Here is a 15200-nt window from a genome sequence, read left to right on the forward strand (position 1 = left end):
TCTCTATCTCCCGCCCCCCACCTCTTAATTGTTATCAAACGTCACTCTTTTTAGGCCCAATTCATCCCCTACCTCCATCCCCCACCATGGGCGTCTCAGATTCTAATCGCTGATCCCGCGCGCCAAAAATTCCAAGAGATCCCTGAAATACCTCTCACTAATTGCTGCTCAGCTACAAATTTTCATAGGCATCTCTGTAGACCGACATGACCGCCGGTTTAACCAAAAAAGAATTCAGCCTGCATAGAAAGACTTCGTGTTTTGGGACTTGCAGACGTTTTTGTTTATACTAAAACTCCCCGGCATACTGTATTTCGTGGACTGGACTGGACTAGTAAAACGCGGACTAGTAAAACGCGGACTTGTAAAACGCCTCTAGACACTTCTTTGGCCACAATCATCTTACGGCTCTCTTCAATACATAATGTCTCAAAAAAACAGTAACCTCAGAAAGAAGTCAGAAGCAAATAAGGTCGAAAGACCGAATTTGAACATATAACGGCAAATGTTCTAATGTCACGAACGTAGGATTCGTGTAGGCCCGTTGCCTTTATTTACCACATACTGCCCCTAAATTAAAACAGTACCCTCAGAAAGAAGTCAGAAGCAAATAAGGTCGAAAGACCGAATTTAAACATTTAACGGCAAATATTCTAATGTCACGAACGTAGGAGTCGTGTAAGCCCGTCACCTTTATTTACCATTGACTGTTGATTCCTGGACGGGCCCCGTTCTACCTCGTGCGAGCAATACAAACGAGTGCACTCAACAGACATCAAGTAGTGAAAAGAAAGAAACATATGCACACAACTCATAGCATCAATCTCGTTGTTTTAGTAGGGGTTTGCAGAACGAACATGTGCTATACTGCAAAAACATCTCCACGCTAAAACAGACCATAGAGTGCTCAAAAAAGCTAGAAATATGCCGTCGAAGAAACACACAAGAGCTTCAAACACAAATTGTTTCGCTCGCTAAACCGTTTAGTTTTATCCGATTTACAAGCGCTTGTTTTACAAGTCCACGTTCTACAGGTCTGTGCTTAACAAGCCCTCCTTTTACAAGTCCGCGTTTTACAAGTCCGCGTTTTACTAGTCTGCGTTTTACAGTCCGCGTTTTACTAGTCCGCGTTTTACTAGTCCTCCTTTTACAAGTCCGCGTTTTATCTGAGTCCGCGTTTTACTAGTCCGCGTTTTACAAGTCCGCGTTTTACTAGTCCGCGTTATACTAGTCCGCGTTTTACAAGTCCGCGTTTTACTAGTCCGCGCTTAAACTCCCCGCCCTCTAAAGATAAGTCCTTCACGGTTCTTGTCGTTTTTCGGTGCCTATTCATCTTCGGCATCTTTCTCATCCACCTCTCGTTCTGTCCTGTGTCTGTCATCACACGAAAGAAAAGCTGATTCTCAAAAAATCTGCCACAAAAGGAAATTGACAAAAACAATATGAAAACCATATATCGAAAGTTTCTTATTCTAAAATTTTATCATACGTCTTAATTCAGAGCTACAAAGAAGTTCCTCCTTTTGAGTTATTGATACTGTTCTTACAGTACCTCTTTCCACTAGCGAAATTTTACAAAATTCCTTCGCGGCGAAAAGGTAGCGCGAATCCAGAACAGACTCCAATCGAGAGTGGGTTAATTCTAGATTACTATTAATTAACTATTACAACATTCATTTTTAAAATAGTTTCCCAAGCCGACTAAGCTAACTTAACGTCGAGTGTATCTTTCAGTACAAAACATGCCGTTATGACGCCGGAAATCCAGCTCACGCATACTATACCCCGTGACTCACGCAAACCTCCGACTTACATGCTACTACAGTCATTCCTTTCTAAACATTTTTTTTTTTACCACCACCGTACCTTTCTACCCAAAAAACTCATGAAACCGCCCGGTTTTAACCTGTTTTAACCTTTCAAAAATTAGAGCGTTCGAAACTAAATAAGATCCGTAATCACAAACAACATACAGCCGTTTACCAGCACTCTTTAAAACTCCTGAAACCCTTCAAAATCAGGCAAAATAAATCTTTGAAATAACCTTTATCAATGTTTGTTATTTTTTATTCAGTTCTATAAAATGCCTTTCGTACACTACTGTCAAACAAAAATTTCAATTTCCTCAAAGTTTCAAGACAAAAGAATAACAAATATTTCGTGCACAATGTAATTTGATTAAGCCAATATATCACGTCTAAAAATACTTCAAGCAATTCAGTGAAAACCCGTTTTTTTTTTCGTATCAACGAAAACCAGTTTCGAATAATCAATACATGAAAATAACAATAAGATCAAAAGGAAGAAAGGAACCTTTCTAATTATTTGAAGACTTTCAAAGCCGTGATATTATGCATCTAATCCGCGATAAAATTTAATTACAACAAAATCCAAGTTCTCATTTTGAAGTCCATTTTTTTCAGTTGATACCTTTATCCAACTTGTGAAAAATTCCATTCAAGTTCCTATTAATACTGTACATTCCCAATGTTTTGCTCAGGTCTTCAGAAGCGTCTTACTAACCAAATCTAAAATAATTCCAAAACATGCTGTACAAACATTCTACTCTTTGTGACAAACAACTTGACGACCAATTGTTCAGAAATGAAAATCGACACAGTTCTTCCTAAATAAAAAAAAAGTTTTACGGCGGAATCAGGCTCAAAAAATATACCGCAAGATCACACCCCCATTCATAGTCAGAAACCAGCAAACCATCTAGTTTGCTAAAAAAAAACACTGCGTGACATCAATGACGTTACCTTTTTCATTTACAAAAATAACTTTAACTTGTCAAAGTAAGTGCAATTTCACAATGGTGAATATCAGTACAGTATGGGACCCAGTTCTCGGCCGGATCCAGTTCTCGGCCACTTTGTGTTTAACGCGTTTTTTCACACTCCAGCTGAATTAAAAGAAAAAGGTAATTCCTTCAAACGATAGACTGATTCATGTGCTTTAAGTATCTTGAGTTTGATCGTTCAATTCGATATAGAAAGCTCACACGTCGAGTTTACGCGGAGGTAGGTGAATTTGCATTCCCGAAAAATTTGTTTGTTTACGGCTCCTTAAAATTTATGGATGTAGTTAAATTCGTATTTTATCCAAAAGCCCCCACCATACCAGCTGATTTTTGGCATGTGAAACGTAGAATAATTCAGCTTTCTGCTTTAGTTAACTTTTCGTTGAACCGTTGTATTTTTTGGTCTTAATTTACTTCGAAATTTTTTCTTGCGACGTTTGCGTATTTGCCAGTTCTCGGCCACCCTGCTCGCTATCACAGCTTAGCGCTTGGTTTTTAATATAATTTCATCTGCTGCTGCCAGAATGAACGAAATAAATGTTTTAAAAATAAAGTTCAATCTTATCTCTAAGTTTTAAGCTGACTCTTGTCTTGTCTATTATTTCTACAACACTTAAATCTTTCAAGACCTTTTCACTGCAAAATAAACCATCTAAATGCACGGGTCACACAATGCGGTTTTGCCAGAACCTGCACATAAGCAACTAGGCGCGTTGAAATCCTTCTTTTCTAAAGTAAAACAAAGCCTCATAAAAATAATTTGGGATCGATATAACATAAATAGGTTTACAGAGTGATTTTATGACTATGAAAATTAATTGAGCATTTTTTTTACAGATAATTACGCACAAGCTTTTTAGTGGCCGAGAACTGGGCCAAGGTGCCCGAGAAATGCGCCCACAAATGGAGCTTTTATTTTTATTATTGCTCGGGCAAATTAATTTTTGACCGGTCGATAGCTTTACACCAAAAAGCTGAATAATGTAGCTAGCTCTGGGAGAAATTTCAAGTTCCTGCGGTTCTTCTGAGGTAAGAAATACAAGTTTACGTCAAAAATGGCCGAGAACTGGGCCAAGGTGGCCGAGAACTGGGCCCACAAATGGAGCGTTTATTTTTATTATTGCTCGGGCAAATTAATTTTTGACCAGTCGATAGCTTTACACCAAAAAGCTGAATAATGTAGCTAGCTCTAGGAGAAATTTCAAGTTCCTGCGGTTCTTCTGAGGTAAGAAATACAAGTTTACGTCAAAAGTGGCCGAGAACTGGGCCCCATACTGTACTTTACCCATGGATGTAGTTAAATTCGTATTTTATCCAAAAGCCCCCACCATACCAGCTAATTTTTGGCATGTGAAACGTAGAATAATTCATCTTTCTGCTTTAGTTAACTTTTCGTTGAACCGTTGTATTTTTTGGTCTTAATTTACTTCGAAATTTTTTCTTGCGACGTTTGCGTATTTGCCAGTTCTCGGCCACCCTGCTCGCTATCACAGCTTAGCGCTTGGTTTTTAATATAATTTCATCTGCTGCTGCCAGAATGAACGAAATAAATGTTTTAAAAATAAAGTTCAATCTTATCTCTAAGTTTTGAGCTGACTCTTGTCTTGTCTATTATTTCTACAACACCTAAATCTTTCAAGACCTTTTCACTGCAAAATAAACCGTCTAAATGCACGGGTCACACAATGCGGTTTTGCCAGAACCTGCACATAGGCAACTAGGCGCGTTAAAATCCTTCTTTTCTAAAGTAAAACAAAGCCTCATAAAAATAATTTGGGATCGATATAACATAAATAGGTTTACAGAGTGATTTTATGACTATGAAAATTAATTGAGCATTTTTTTTACAGATAATTACGCACAAGCTTTTTTGTGGCCGAGAACTGGACCAAGGTGGCCGAGAACTGCGCCCACAAATGGAGCTTTTATTTTTATTATTGCTCGGGCAAATTAATTTTTGACCGGTCGATAGCTTTACACCAAAAAGCTGAATAATGTAGCTAGCTCTGGGAGAAATTTCAAGTTCCTGCGGTTCTTCTGAGGTAAGAAATACAAGTTTACGTCAAAAGTGGCCGAGAACTGGGCCCCATACTGTACTTTGCACCGTAAGCTTTTTTCTCTGTCCTTACGCCGAAGCAAAAAAACACAACCTGATTACACATTAACCCAAAAGTCGACCAAGTGTGCCTGCAACGATTTCCTGTCAAAACTAAAATGAAAACCATTGCGGTATGCGTCACCCGTAGCGGTTTTGTAGCAACCCCGAGCTATCCCCGTCTTTTTGGCCGCGCCAGGAGACTACGCTCTAGGACGACCAAAGGGTAAACCTTAAATCGGCCACGCCCGATTAATAAAAGATATTCGAACTCACCTGACGGCAGAAACACTGCAAAGTGTGAAAAAAACAGCCGAGTTTTGAGCGCAGGAAAACCTCGCACCTCGCACAACTGTCAGAGAGGCGTGCTCGGCGTTCTTCTACGCATGTTCTACGTCATGTAAGACCATCTCAGGGGTTGGACTTCGATTGTTGCGTGATCGGAGAGCCCAAACGGTGACAACTTTTTCGGCACATCATAAAACGCGCTGAGATTGGTGAAAACCAAGTCTAGTTTGCTCTGGCCACGGGTCGGAAAGGGGACAATTTGTCTTAGATCAAAGGCGTTGGTGATACGAGAAAGATCCAGCTTGTTGAAATCGCCCAGTAGAATAAGGCCGCAATCGGGAAACTCAGCCTCAAACCTGGACATAGACTCGTACAGATAATTTCTCATCGAAGGATCACAAGCGCTTGGTGGGTGGTAAACAGTTCCAACAACAATAGACTGTATTCCCCTCGGGAGACGCTCAGGCCAAATTTGCATCCACAAAACTTCGAATTCATCGTTCATAAATTCATGTAATACCTTGAAGCGAATCGAGTCTCTTAAATACAAGCAAATCCCGCCATGATCAATGTCCTTCCTATCGCGACGAATGATGTTGTAGCCTGGAATTGACACAATGTTATCGTCAACATGATCTTTGAGCCACGTTTCTGTGATGCTAGCGAAACAAACATTTGCATTGCATAACACCACACGAAGTTCATCCATTTTCGGAGCTAGAGACATCACATTTGACAGCAAAAATGACGGGACAAAGGCAGATTTATACCCCTGTCTAACGTCGGGACGAATGACTTTGCAGTTAGAGATGTTCCTTTGCGTCCTGGGTAGTTTTGGAGACCCGCGGTCGTCGTATCTTGGCCTCTGAATAGTGCTAATGCAATGGCGCTTGTTGATTTCGCGTTCTTTGACTTGTATTCCAGCTCGTCGTCCGCGGTAAGAGGGCCAGTTTTTCCATTTAATCGCTTCCCTAAAAGCAAAGGTTGGAGCTTGAACCATCCTAGTTGTTTGAGGGAAGCCCGGGAGGGAAGTTTTAAAGCTAAAAAGTTTAAAATAAGCGGAGCGCTAAAAAACACGTGCAGCCATGAAGGCGCATACATGACATTCATGAGGCCGTCATCGCTTGGATCTTCGACTTCCTATGTTGTCGCAAACAACGAGTGAAACTTGGTCAGGATTGTTTTTCAGAGTGGTGTGATGTCCCGGCAGGTGTCCCCCAAGGGACCAAATTGGGCCCCTGGCTCTTTATTATAATGATCAACGACCTTGATGTCCCTGGTATTGAGTTATGGAAGTATGTCGATGATACCACGACCTCTGAAACAATACCCAAGGGACAAGCAAGCAACATCCAGACCGCTGTGGACACTTTTGCCTCGCGCGCTAGCTCTGACAAGTTCCAGCTAAACGAGGCTAAGTGCAAGGAACTGAGGATTAGTTTTAGTACCAAGAACACTCTCGAGCTTGATCCTATTGTTATTAATGGCAGGCAAATTGATACCGTTAAGTATACTAAGATTCTAGGCGTAACCGTTTCGAGCGACCTTAAATGGAACCATCACATCGCTGAAGTTGTTAAGAAAGCTAGAAAACGCCTGTATTGTCTTTCTCAGTTAAAGCGTTCAGGCCTAGGTCCTAACGAGTTAGTACAGTTCTATCGTACCTGCATTCGCCCTATCACTGAATATGCCTGTCCAGTGTTCAATGAAAGTCTACCTGTGTATCTTTCCCGTGAGCTAGAAGCAGTGCAAAAGAGGGCGATGCGCATCATTTTTCCGTTTTTTACGTATGAAGAAGCGCTCGACAAGGCAAGTCTAGTCACTCTGTCAGGTCGAAGACAAGCCCTGACGGACAAATTGTTTAACAACATTTTAGAGAACAATGACAGTAGGCTGAGGAATTTACTGCCCCCACGGAATCTTAGTAGTTATAACCTCAGAAAGTCACGCCAGTTTAACCCTGTTTTTAAGACTAATAGATTTAGAAATAGTTTTATTGTCTCTAATGTACTTAAGTTTGGATTTTAATCACTCTTGTATAGTTCTTTAAATATTTTTACATTTTATCGTTAGTTTTTATAGCTTTATAAATTTGTAAATATGACATAAATCAACCTTTTAGGTTGCGAAGTTGTATTAATAAACTATCTATCTATCTATCCATCTGGAACCCAGGGCCCCTGGTAGCCGCGGCATCCGCGGCATGACATTTTCTGACATGTTTGAGAAAATGTCCTTTTTAAAAACACTTTAATTTCAAATTTCTAACAATAAAAATAAACGTTTGATTATTTTCTTGAAAATGTGGTATTAAACTCTAAACAAGATTTTTTTTCAAGAGGCGCTAGTGTCTTCGTAACCGTGAAGACGCGCATTCAGTGTTCTAGATAAGGCCGAGGCCGTTCAAGGGACGGGTCTCGGGTCAAAAACCCGATAGAGACGGCTACCTGACCCGACAAATGAGATTATGGATAGCAAAAGTTTACTTTCCATGATCAAATGGAAAAATACTATTTTACTTCGAAGTAGCAATAAAAAGCAAAGAAGGAAGTTTTCAAAGAAAAAGATATTTGAAGCAAATCAAATTCAGGGCAAGAAAAAAATTACAGAAGTACATCCACCATAGTTCTGAAGGCAACTTTACTTGTCCAAGGCCTTGCTCTTGTTACATTTCATTTTCATCTGCTTTCGAGCGACAAGAAAAGCAATTTTTTAGCTTCAACTAAGGTCCAAGAACAGCCACACAATAAATTTATTTTCTCTCCTCGCTGTCTTGTGTAGCATTGCAGTTCATGAGGCAAAATTGTTCGAAGTAGCATGTTTAGATCCATTTGTGATGTCAAAACATACTCAAGTTTTCGATCGTGTCCTGCACGTACCGTAGTGAGTTGATGTAGCGCCCGGGGCGCTTATTTACTTTTGGCAAAAACACATTCGAAGGGGGGAGGGGCGCTTATTCGGAAGGAGGGCGTTAAATCGAATCATAACGGTATGTGCTGCAAGTGAGCTGCACGTGAGCTGCACGTATGATTAAACTTGTGCCCGCATTACTACATACAGCAGTTTCCTTCTACACTTGTGATACACTTTGTATGGTGTCAACGAAAAGTATTCTCAGTTTTTGTGCCTTATGTATTGTTATACACGAAAAGTCTCCAATAAAAGAAGATTGTCTCGCAAATTCTTTAAAGGATACAGGTTAAAAAGACAGCGGTTTTCTATTTATAACAACCAGTTTTAATTTTCAAAAACATGGAAAATTTGTGGAAATTTTGTCATTCTATGTGGACTACTGTGTAAGAAAATTGAGACCAAAGTACTAAATACAACTTCATTTTGAGATTCCAAACAGGGTCATATGTACCCAGAATCGAGAATTAACCAGACTAAAAAAGATGCTTTAATTGTTGTTCAGTTGTAATGTATGAGCTTGAGAGCTCTGTAAATTATTATATCATCTAAGTAGATAATTTAAATTAATCAGTTAACTTTATTTTTTTTTAGCTCAAACGCTAACAGATGGCACTCTGAAGCCTAACTCTTTTTAAAAAAAAATTCTCGTGAAGTGCACACAGACCCCTCCGGCCCTCCCTACAAAAAGGGGAACTACATACGCCAGGTTGGCAACTTTCGGTTGACGCGTGTGCTAAATCTTGTGACCCCTAGTCCAGTCCCTGAACTCTCACTTCCGCGCGCGTTTTATAGTGGCTGAACCCAGGCGCGCAAAGAGAGAGTCGCGCATGCAAGTTATCCTGGACTCTCTCTTCGTTCACCTGGGTTCAACCCCTATAAAGGGCGCGTGGAAGAGAGAGTTCAGGGACTGGACTATGTGACCCCTTGCTTCAAAGACTTAACTGGAACACTGACATTTCCGAGGCCATCACTTATACAAGTAGAGGCAACTGCGAGAATGGATTTGTTGCAAGTTCACCCAGTTTATTTTGCCAAGGTTTGAGGACTCATCATATCACTGAATGACCATTTGAATTAATTCATATTTTGTACACGCACGAGTCATGAAATCGTGCCAAGGTATGATGAGAATCAGTCTTGAACCCCTGAACGAATAGGCTATTACAGAGACTGGAATGCTTTGCACACCAAAAAAGTGTTCGCCTTTCCTTGTTTTTTTATATTCTTCAAATTTCAGAAAGCTAAATAGAGTCCTTTATCGCAATCTGTTCTCGCAACTTGATTCAGATAGCCAGCACGTTTCTTCAAATTCACGCACATGAATCTCACGTGCAGAGATTTAAACACGTTACGTAACATCAGGAGCCTGGCTCCTGGTAACATACATTTATAAGATGAACTATCGCTTAATTTTCATACTGTGATACTTTAACGATCCGGCTACATCAGGGCACTGATTTACTCTGACTTTTCTTTGTTTGGTCCGGGCTTTAAATAAATTAAAATGAGTTGTATTGCAGGACACACGCGGCTAGCCGTTTTACCGCACAAAAAAAGGTTCAAGTTCGCTGGCGTACATCGATAAGCGAAAAAGGTGCCCCGTCCTATACATTACCGTACCCAAATTCGCAAGTAGCCAATCAGAAGCGCGATCTACTGTCCTGATATCCTACGATATCAAGTCACTGACCTGATATGCCACCATATCACGGTCACTTTGAAGTAAAGTAGTGTTACTGTACGATGAATTAAAAAGAGGTTTTACCAGTAAAACAGAACTTCGTAATTTAAATTTAGCGGTGTTTAACGGTCGCAAAAAGAGAAAAACTTTCCCACCAAAACTATCTTGAGCGCGCTCGCCAATTGCGCGATGTTTGCAAAGAGTATTGAGACATTCAGACTGAAAAAAAGGAGTCGGAATTTCAAAATTTTTCGCTTAATTTTGATTTTAAAAAAAATTTAGAGAATGAAACTATAAACAAACGAGTGGAAAAAAGGCAGAAGAAAAACTTGGTAAAAGTGTTGAAGACCAAGTCAACACAATTTACAATACGTATGTTGCAAGCATGGCTGCAACAGAGCGATAAATATAACCGGAGTTTTGGCTGAATTTGGGTACGGTAAATACCTAATCGTACCTTTTTGGTACGCTTCGGCTGCATATCAGGCTCGGCTGCATATACGAACCATGGCTCGACCAAACTCGCCTGATATGCCGCCGAAGCGTACCAAAAAGGCACGATTAGGTATAAAAAGTGTAAAAATGTTGTCTTTTATTAGCAATATTTGTAAAATACAATTTTCAATTTTAAGGAACGGGAATTATAACAGTGTCAGTTCTTTTCTGTCCAATCTGAATATCAGTCATAAACCCATGCACAAATACGCTTTCTATTGAAGCGGTTGCAATGCAAAACTGCGTGTTTATCATTTATCTGTAAATTTCTTTGATATTCTTAAGCTAACTATGAAACTCAATACTCCATACTCCACTCCAAATTGTATTCCAATATGTATCTTAATAATTATTGTAGTTGTTACTAGAGCAGGTAAATTAAAAGACTACCACTGAAACACGCGACCGACCATTTCACGGTCAGCACGTTTCTTGAAATACACGCACACGATACTTCACATGCAGAGGTTTAGTTCAGTTGCGTTACACACATTTACAAGATACGATTAAGGTATGGGTCGCACTTGGAAAAGTTTTGCCAGAATTTGTTTACTTTGCGGTGAAAATCTGTCATCAGGGCGCTTTGCGTAGTGCGACCCTAGGTTTTCCAGTTGGCAAAAACTTTGCAAATCGGCAAAAACATCAAAGAGGCCGTAGTGCTTGGGTGGGGCAGGCAGATTTTCGAAAACTCGAGCTAAACAATAGGAATCACAGCGGTAACTGTCAACGCTTGTCAGTGAAACATAAAACACGTTCGATATGAACAAGCACGGCAATATTCAGTCCGCGCTCTTTATGAAGGGACTTGCTTGTTATTATAATTATTCGCATTTTCAAGGGTTTTTTCGGCAATAGCGTCGAATACCCACAATATATATTTTTTTGTATTCCAGCCGAGCACTTCACGGGCGAGTTCTCTACAAGGAAACACTGCAAGCGAGCGCTATGCAGTCTTGGCAGGCAGTTAAAACCGTCATTTCATTCGTTTGCCCATTCCCCATACATCAAACGTGCAAAAAAAACAACAACAAACAAATGGTGCTGGTTCCGTTAAGCTGAATAATAAGAAGGAGAATCACCGTATTTATGATCACTGCTTCACCGTTCCTTTCGATCGCTTCACCTGATTGCGATATGTCTTCTAAAATCATCAGGTTAGACATGTGTTTTTTTTCTAATTTCTATGACAGTTGCCTCTCACAAGTGCGACCCTGCTTAGTTTGACAAAAGTTTTCCTTTCCGGTTTTGGTTTCAAAATTTTGCGGTTTTTTAGCCGGCAAAGATGAAAACTTTTCCTAAGTGCGACCCATACCTAAGTATCAATTAACTTTGATACTTGCGATACTTGGGACAATCTACTTCCGTCGAATTACTCTGATTTGTCTTCATCTATTTTGTGTTTTCAAAATACACCGGCAAAATACCCCAGGAAGAAGGGGGAGGGAGTGACTATTGTTAAATCGAGAAAAAAAATTCATTTATCATTGATGTCGCGTTACTTACTTGTCATACAACATCTGCTTAATTTTTTATGTGTTTTGCCACAAAATAACAGTTTAATGGGATACAGGTAGCGACGACTGAGCAATAAAAATACACCACAGCCGTTTTCGTCGCCATAGCCCTTTCGTTTCTCTTAGCCGGCTGGGCCTTGCCACGAGAAAACGAAGGGCTCTGGGGACGTAGGATTTTTGAATTAATTCTAATTTTTTTGATTGGCTGTTTGGAACAAAGAATTCCTAAACGGAAGTCAAAAACGTAACGACTCTCTCATACATTCTTTTGAAACATCATGACTGCATACATGAAGACCGAAAGTCCTAAAATATAGGACTGGAAATCCTGTGTCCCCAGAGCCCTTCGTTTCCGCCGGCTAAGAGAAACGAAAGGGCTATGGGGACGAGAATGACACCACAGCTTATTGCAAACTCGTCCTCAGGCGTCGCTTCTTGATCGTGCGCGTCCATTTGGGTTTTGGGATTGATAGTGCGCGCTGATGACTTCCTAACCATCTATCCCCGCGCTTTCTGTTTTCCTGGCAGCCAAGTACCCAAATGGCATTTTCCATCTCAAATTTTGGGAAAAAGGAAAAAAAACATGACAATACGCGTTTTTTCACGTTAGATTGACACCAAGTGTGCCCGTTCATAATTTTTGTATTGAAATCAAAAAAGGCGATATTTTCAACACAGATGTTTTAATATGCTTGATATAATACTCTTACAAACTTTTTACAAATATATAAATACTTTACAATAAATATTTATATTACATATTTCACAAATATATTATAAATATATTAATATTTAAAAATAAAAGTATATTTTATTTTGCTCTGCATATTAACGCATAGAGCACTCTCTGGACAAGCGTATCAATCTATTCATTCGTTTATTACATATTTCGATTCACAGATTTTTGAGTGCCCTTAAATCATGCTACTTTACACATTTTGTACCACAATACTGGAAGGAAAACTCTTTCCAAATATAGAGAGAGCAGCTATCGCTCACTAAGTTCATTAATTACACATTATATAAGAGAATCCATAAATCTTAAACAATTTGCAACACTATAAAGAGATCAACGTACAAAATGTTTTGCGAATACATGAAATGTTCAGTATACAGTTTTTTTTGTGTAATTAAAGCAAATACCCGATTCAAACTGATGGGACAACAGATGTCTTGCATTGCATGTCCCGTGGTCATAAATAAGCATTGCCAACTATTTTTGACTTTATTATGGATATTATTTTGTTTTTAGTTACAAGAAATCAATACCAGCTTGCAACAAGGTTTATGTATAATTAAATACAAAGATTAAATATTACTTGTATAATACCAAATCAGTAAACTAGATTTACATTTGTTTTACATTGCCTTGTTTCCTTTGCTTTTTTTGTTGGTTTTGTTTCTTTTTTTCCTTTTTTGTGTTTTTTTTTTAATTTTTACATAAACACGACTTAATGCCTTGCACAAAATTCAAGAAATAAAATTGACGAAGGCAATGAATGTAACAAATGCAAATATAAAAAACAAGTGTAATTAAACACACGTGAGTTGGATTTACACTTGTGTTTAATTACACTTGTTTTTTTTTGTTTTGTTTTTTGTGATTTTTAAATTTTTTTGTTGGATTTTGTCTTTTTGTTTTTTTTTCTAATATTTTTGTAACAAAATACCTTTCCTTAAATAAAACAATAAGTATGAATTCCGACGTAAGAAAATACTTCTTCTACTTCTTTTTTTGTGCTTTTCGTATTTTTTTATTTTTATGGTTTGTTTTTGTATTTTTTTGTACATTGTCCCCAATATTACAGTAAGATCCTTAAATTTAACAAGACCAGCTTAAAGAAAAATGAAGGAATAGTTTTGATTGTTTGCTTTTTCTGTGCTTTTCATGTTTTTTGGCTTTTTTTGGTAGTTTTACTTTGCACTTTATTTTTCTATTACAGTAAAATCCTTTAATTAAACAAGACCAGCTTAGCAATATGTATTAATTTTGATGTAAGAAAATAAAAACAGCTTTTGTTTGTTGAATTTTTTTTGTGCTTTTCGTGTTTTTTGTTTTTGTATTTGTATTTTGGACTTTATTTTTTTTAAAATCCTTAAACTAAACAAGACCAGCTCAGCAGTACGTATAAATTCGGATGTAAGAAAATTAAAACAACTTCTTGTTTCTTAAATTGTTGTGCTTTGTGTTTTTGTTTTGTTTTTGTATTTCAGTATAACAGTTAAATCTTTGAACTAAACAAAACCAGCTCAGCAGTTAACGTATGAATTCAGATAAAAATAAAAAAAAACCTTTGATTGTTTGATTTTTTGTGCTTTTCGTGTTTTCTGTTTTTGTATTTTTATTTTGTACTGTATTTTTTTCCATCAGCAATGCAAAATTCTTAAATTAAAAAGAACTGCTTAGCAATACAAATTATTTTTTGTGCTTTTCATGTTTTTTTGTTCTTACTGTTGGTTTTTGTAGATTTATTTTGCACTTTTATATGAATACTGCAGTTTCCTCAAATCAAACAAGACCAGCTTAAGCAATACACATTAATTCAGATGGAAGTAAACAGAAAAGTGCTTTTGTTTGTTTGATTTTTTTGTGCTTTTTTCTTATTTGTATTTTTATTTGTTGTTTTTTACTTTGCATGCATTTACATCCGTCGAAAAAAAATATTGTATAGTGATTTTGTTGGAACATTTGTAAAAAAGGCATTCCTGTTTGGATGATGCTTTTTTGGAATTCTTGAAATGCAAGCAAGTCCTCTGGAAGGCCAAAAACTGAAGCAAAAAGATTAAAAAAAGCGAGAAAAATATAAAAACCAAAAGCATAAAGTGGTTGGGCACTTTTTCGTCCAAAAAAAAATCCCCAAAGCTTTTATTTGTGTGCGAACCTGAACAAATATGCTGTACAATGAGATGTCAGTGGAAAGAAAGCCATACTTTTGAGTTGCAAATGCGTTTTTATTTAGTTTGGAGCAGATTTTTCTCCAAATTAACTGACCAGAAAATGTCAAAACTGTCCAAGCCATACGCCTTTTCCCCCCAAAACTCTCCAGGTGCCAGTGGGGTAAGTATGGGATAGCCTAGGGCTATGGGGAAGGGATCTTAAAAAAATAGAGTTTGGAGTTAAGGGTGAGGATTAAGTATGGGATAGCCCAGGGCTATGGGGAAGGGATCGTAAAAAAAATATAGTTTAAAGTAAAGGGTAAGGATTAAGTATAAGATAGCCCAGGGCTAGGGGGAAGGTATCGTAAAAAATAGAGTTTAAAGTAAAGGGTAAGGATTAAGCGTGGAATAGCCCAGGGCTATGGGGAAGGTATCGTAAAAAATAGAGTTTGAAGTTAAGGGTGAGGATTAAGCGTGGAATAGCCCAGGGCTAGGGGGAAGGTATCGTAAAAAATAGAGTTTGAAGTTAAGGGT

Source organism: Oculina patagonica, chromosome 4 (genome assembly GCF_052425735.1).
Source record: "Oculina patagonica isolate OP01 chromosome 4, crgOcupat, whole genome shotgun sequence".
NCBI classification, from domain to species: domain Eukaryota; kingdom Metazoa; phylum Cnidaria; class Anthozoa; order Scleractinia; family Oculinidae; genus Oculina; species Oculina patagonica.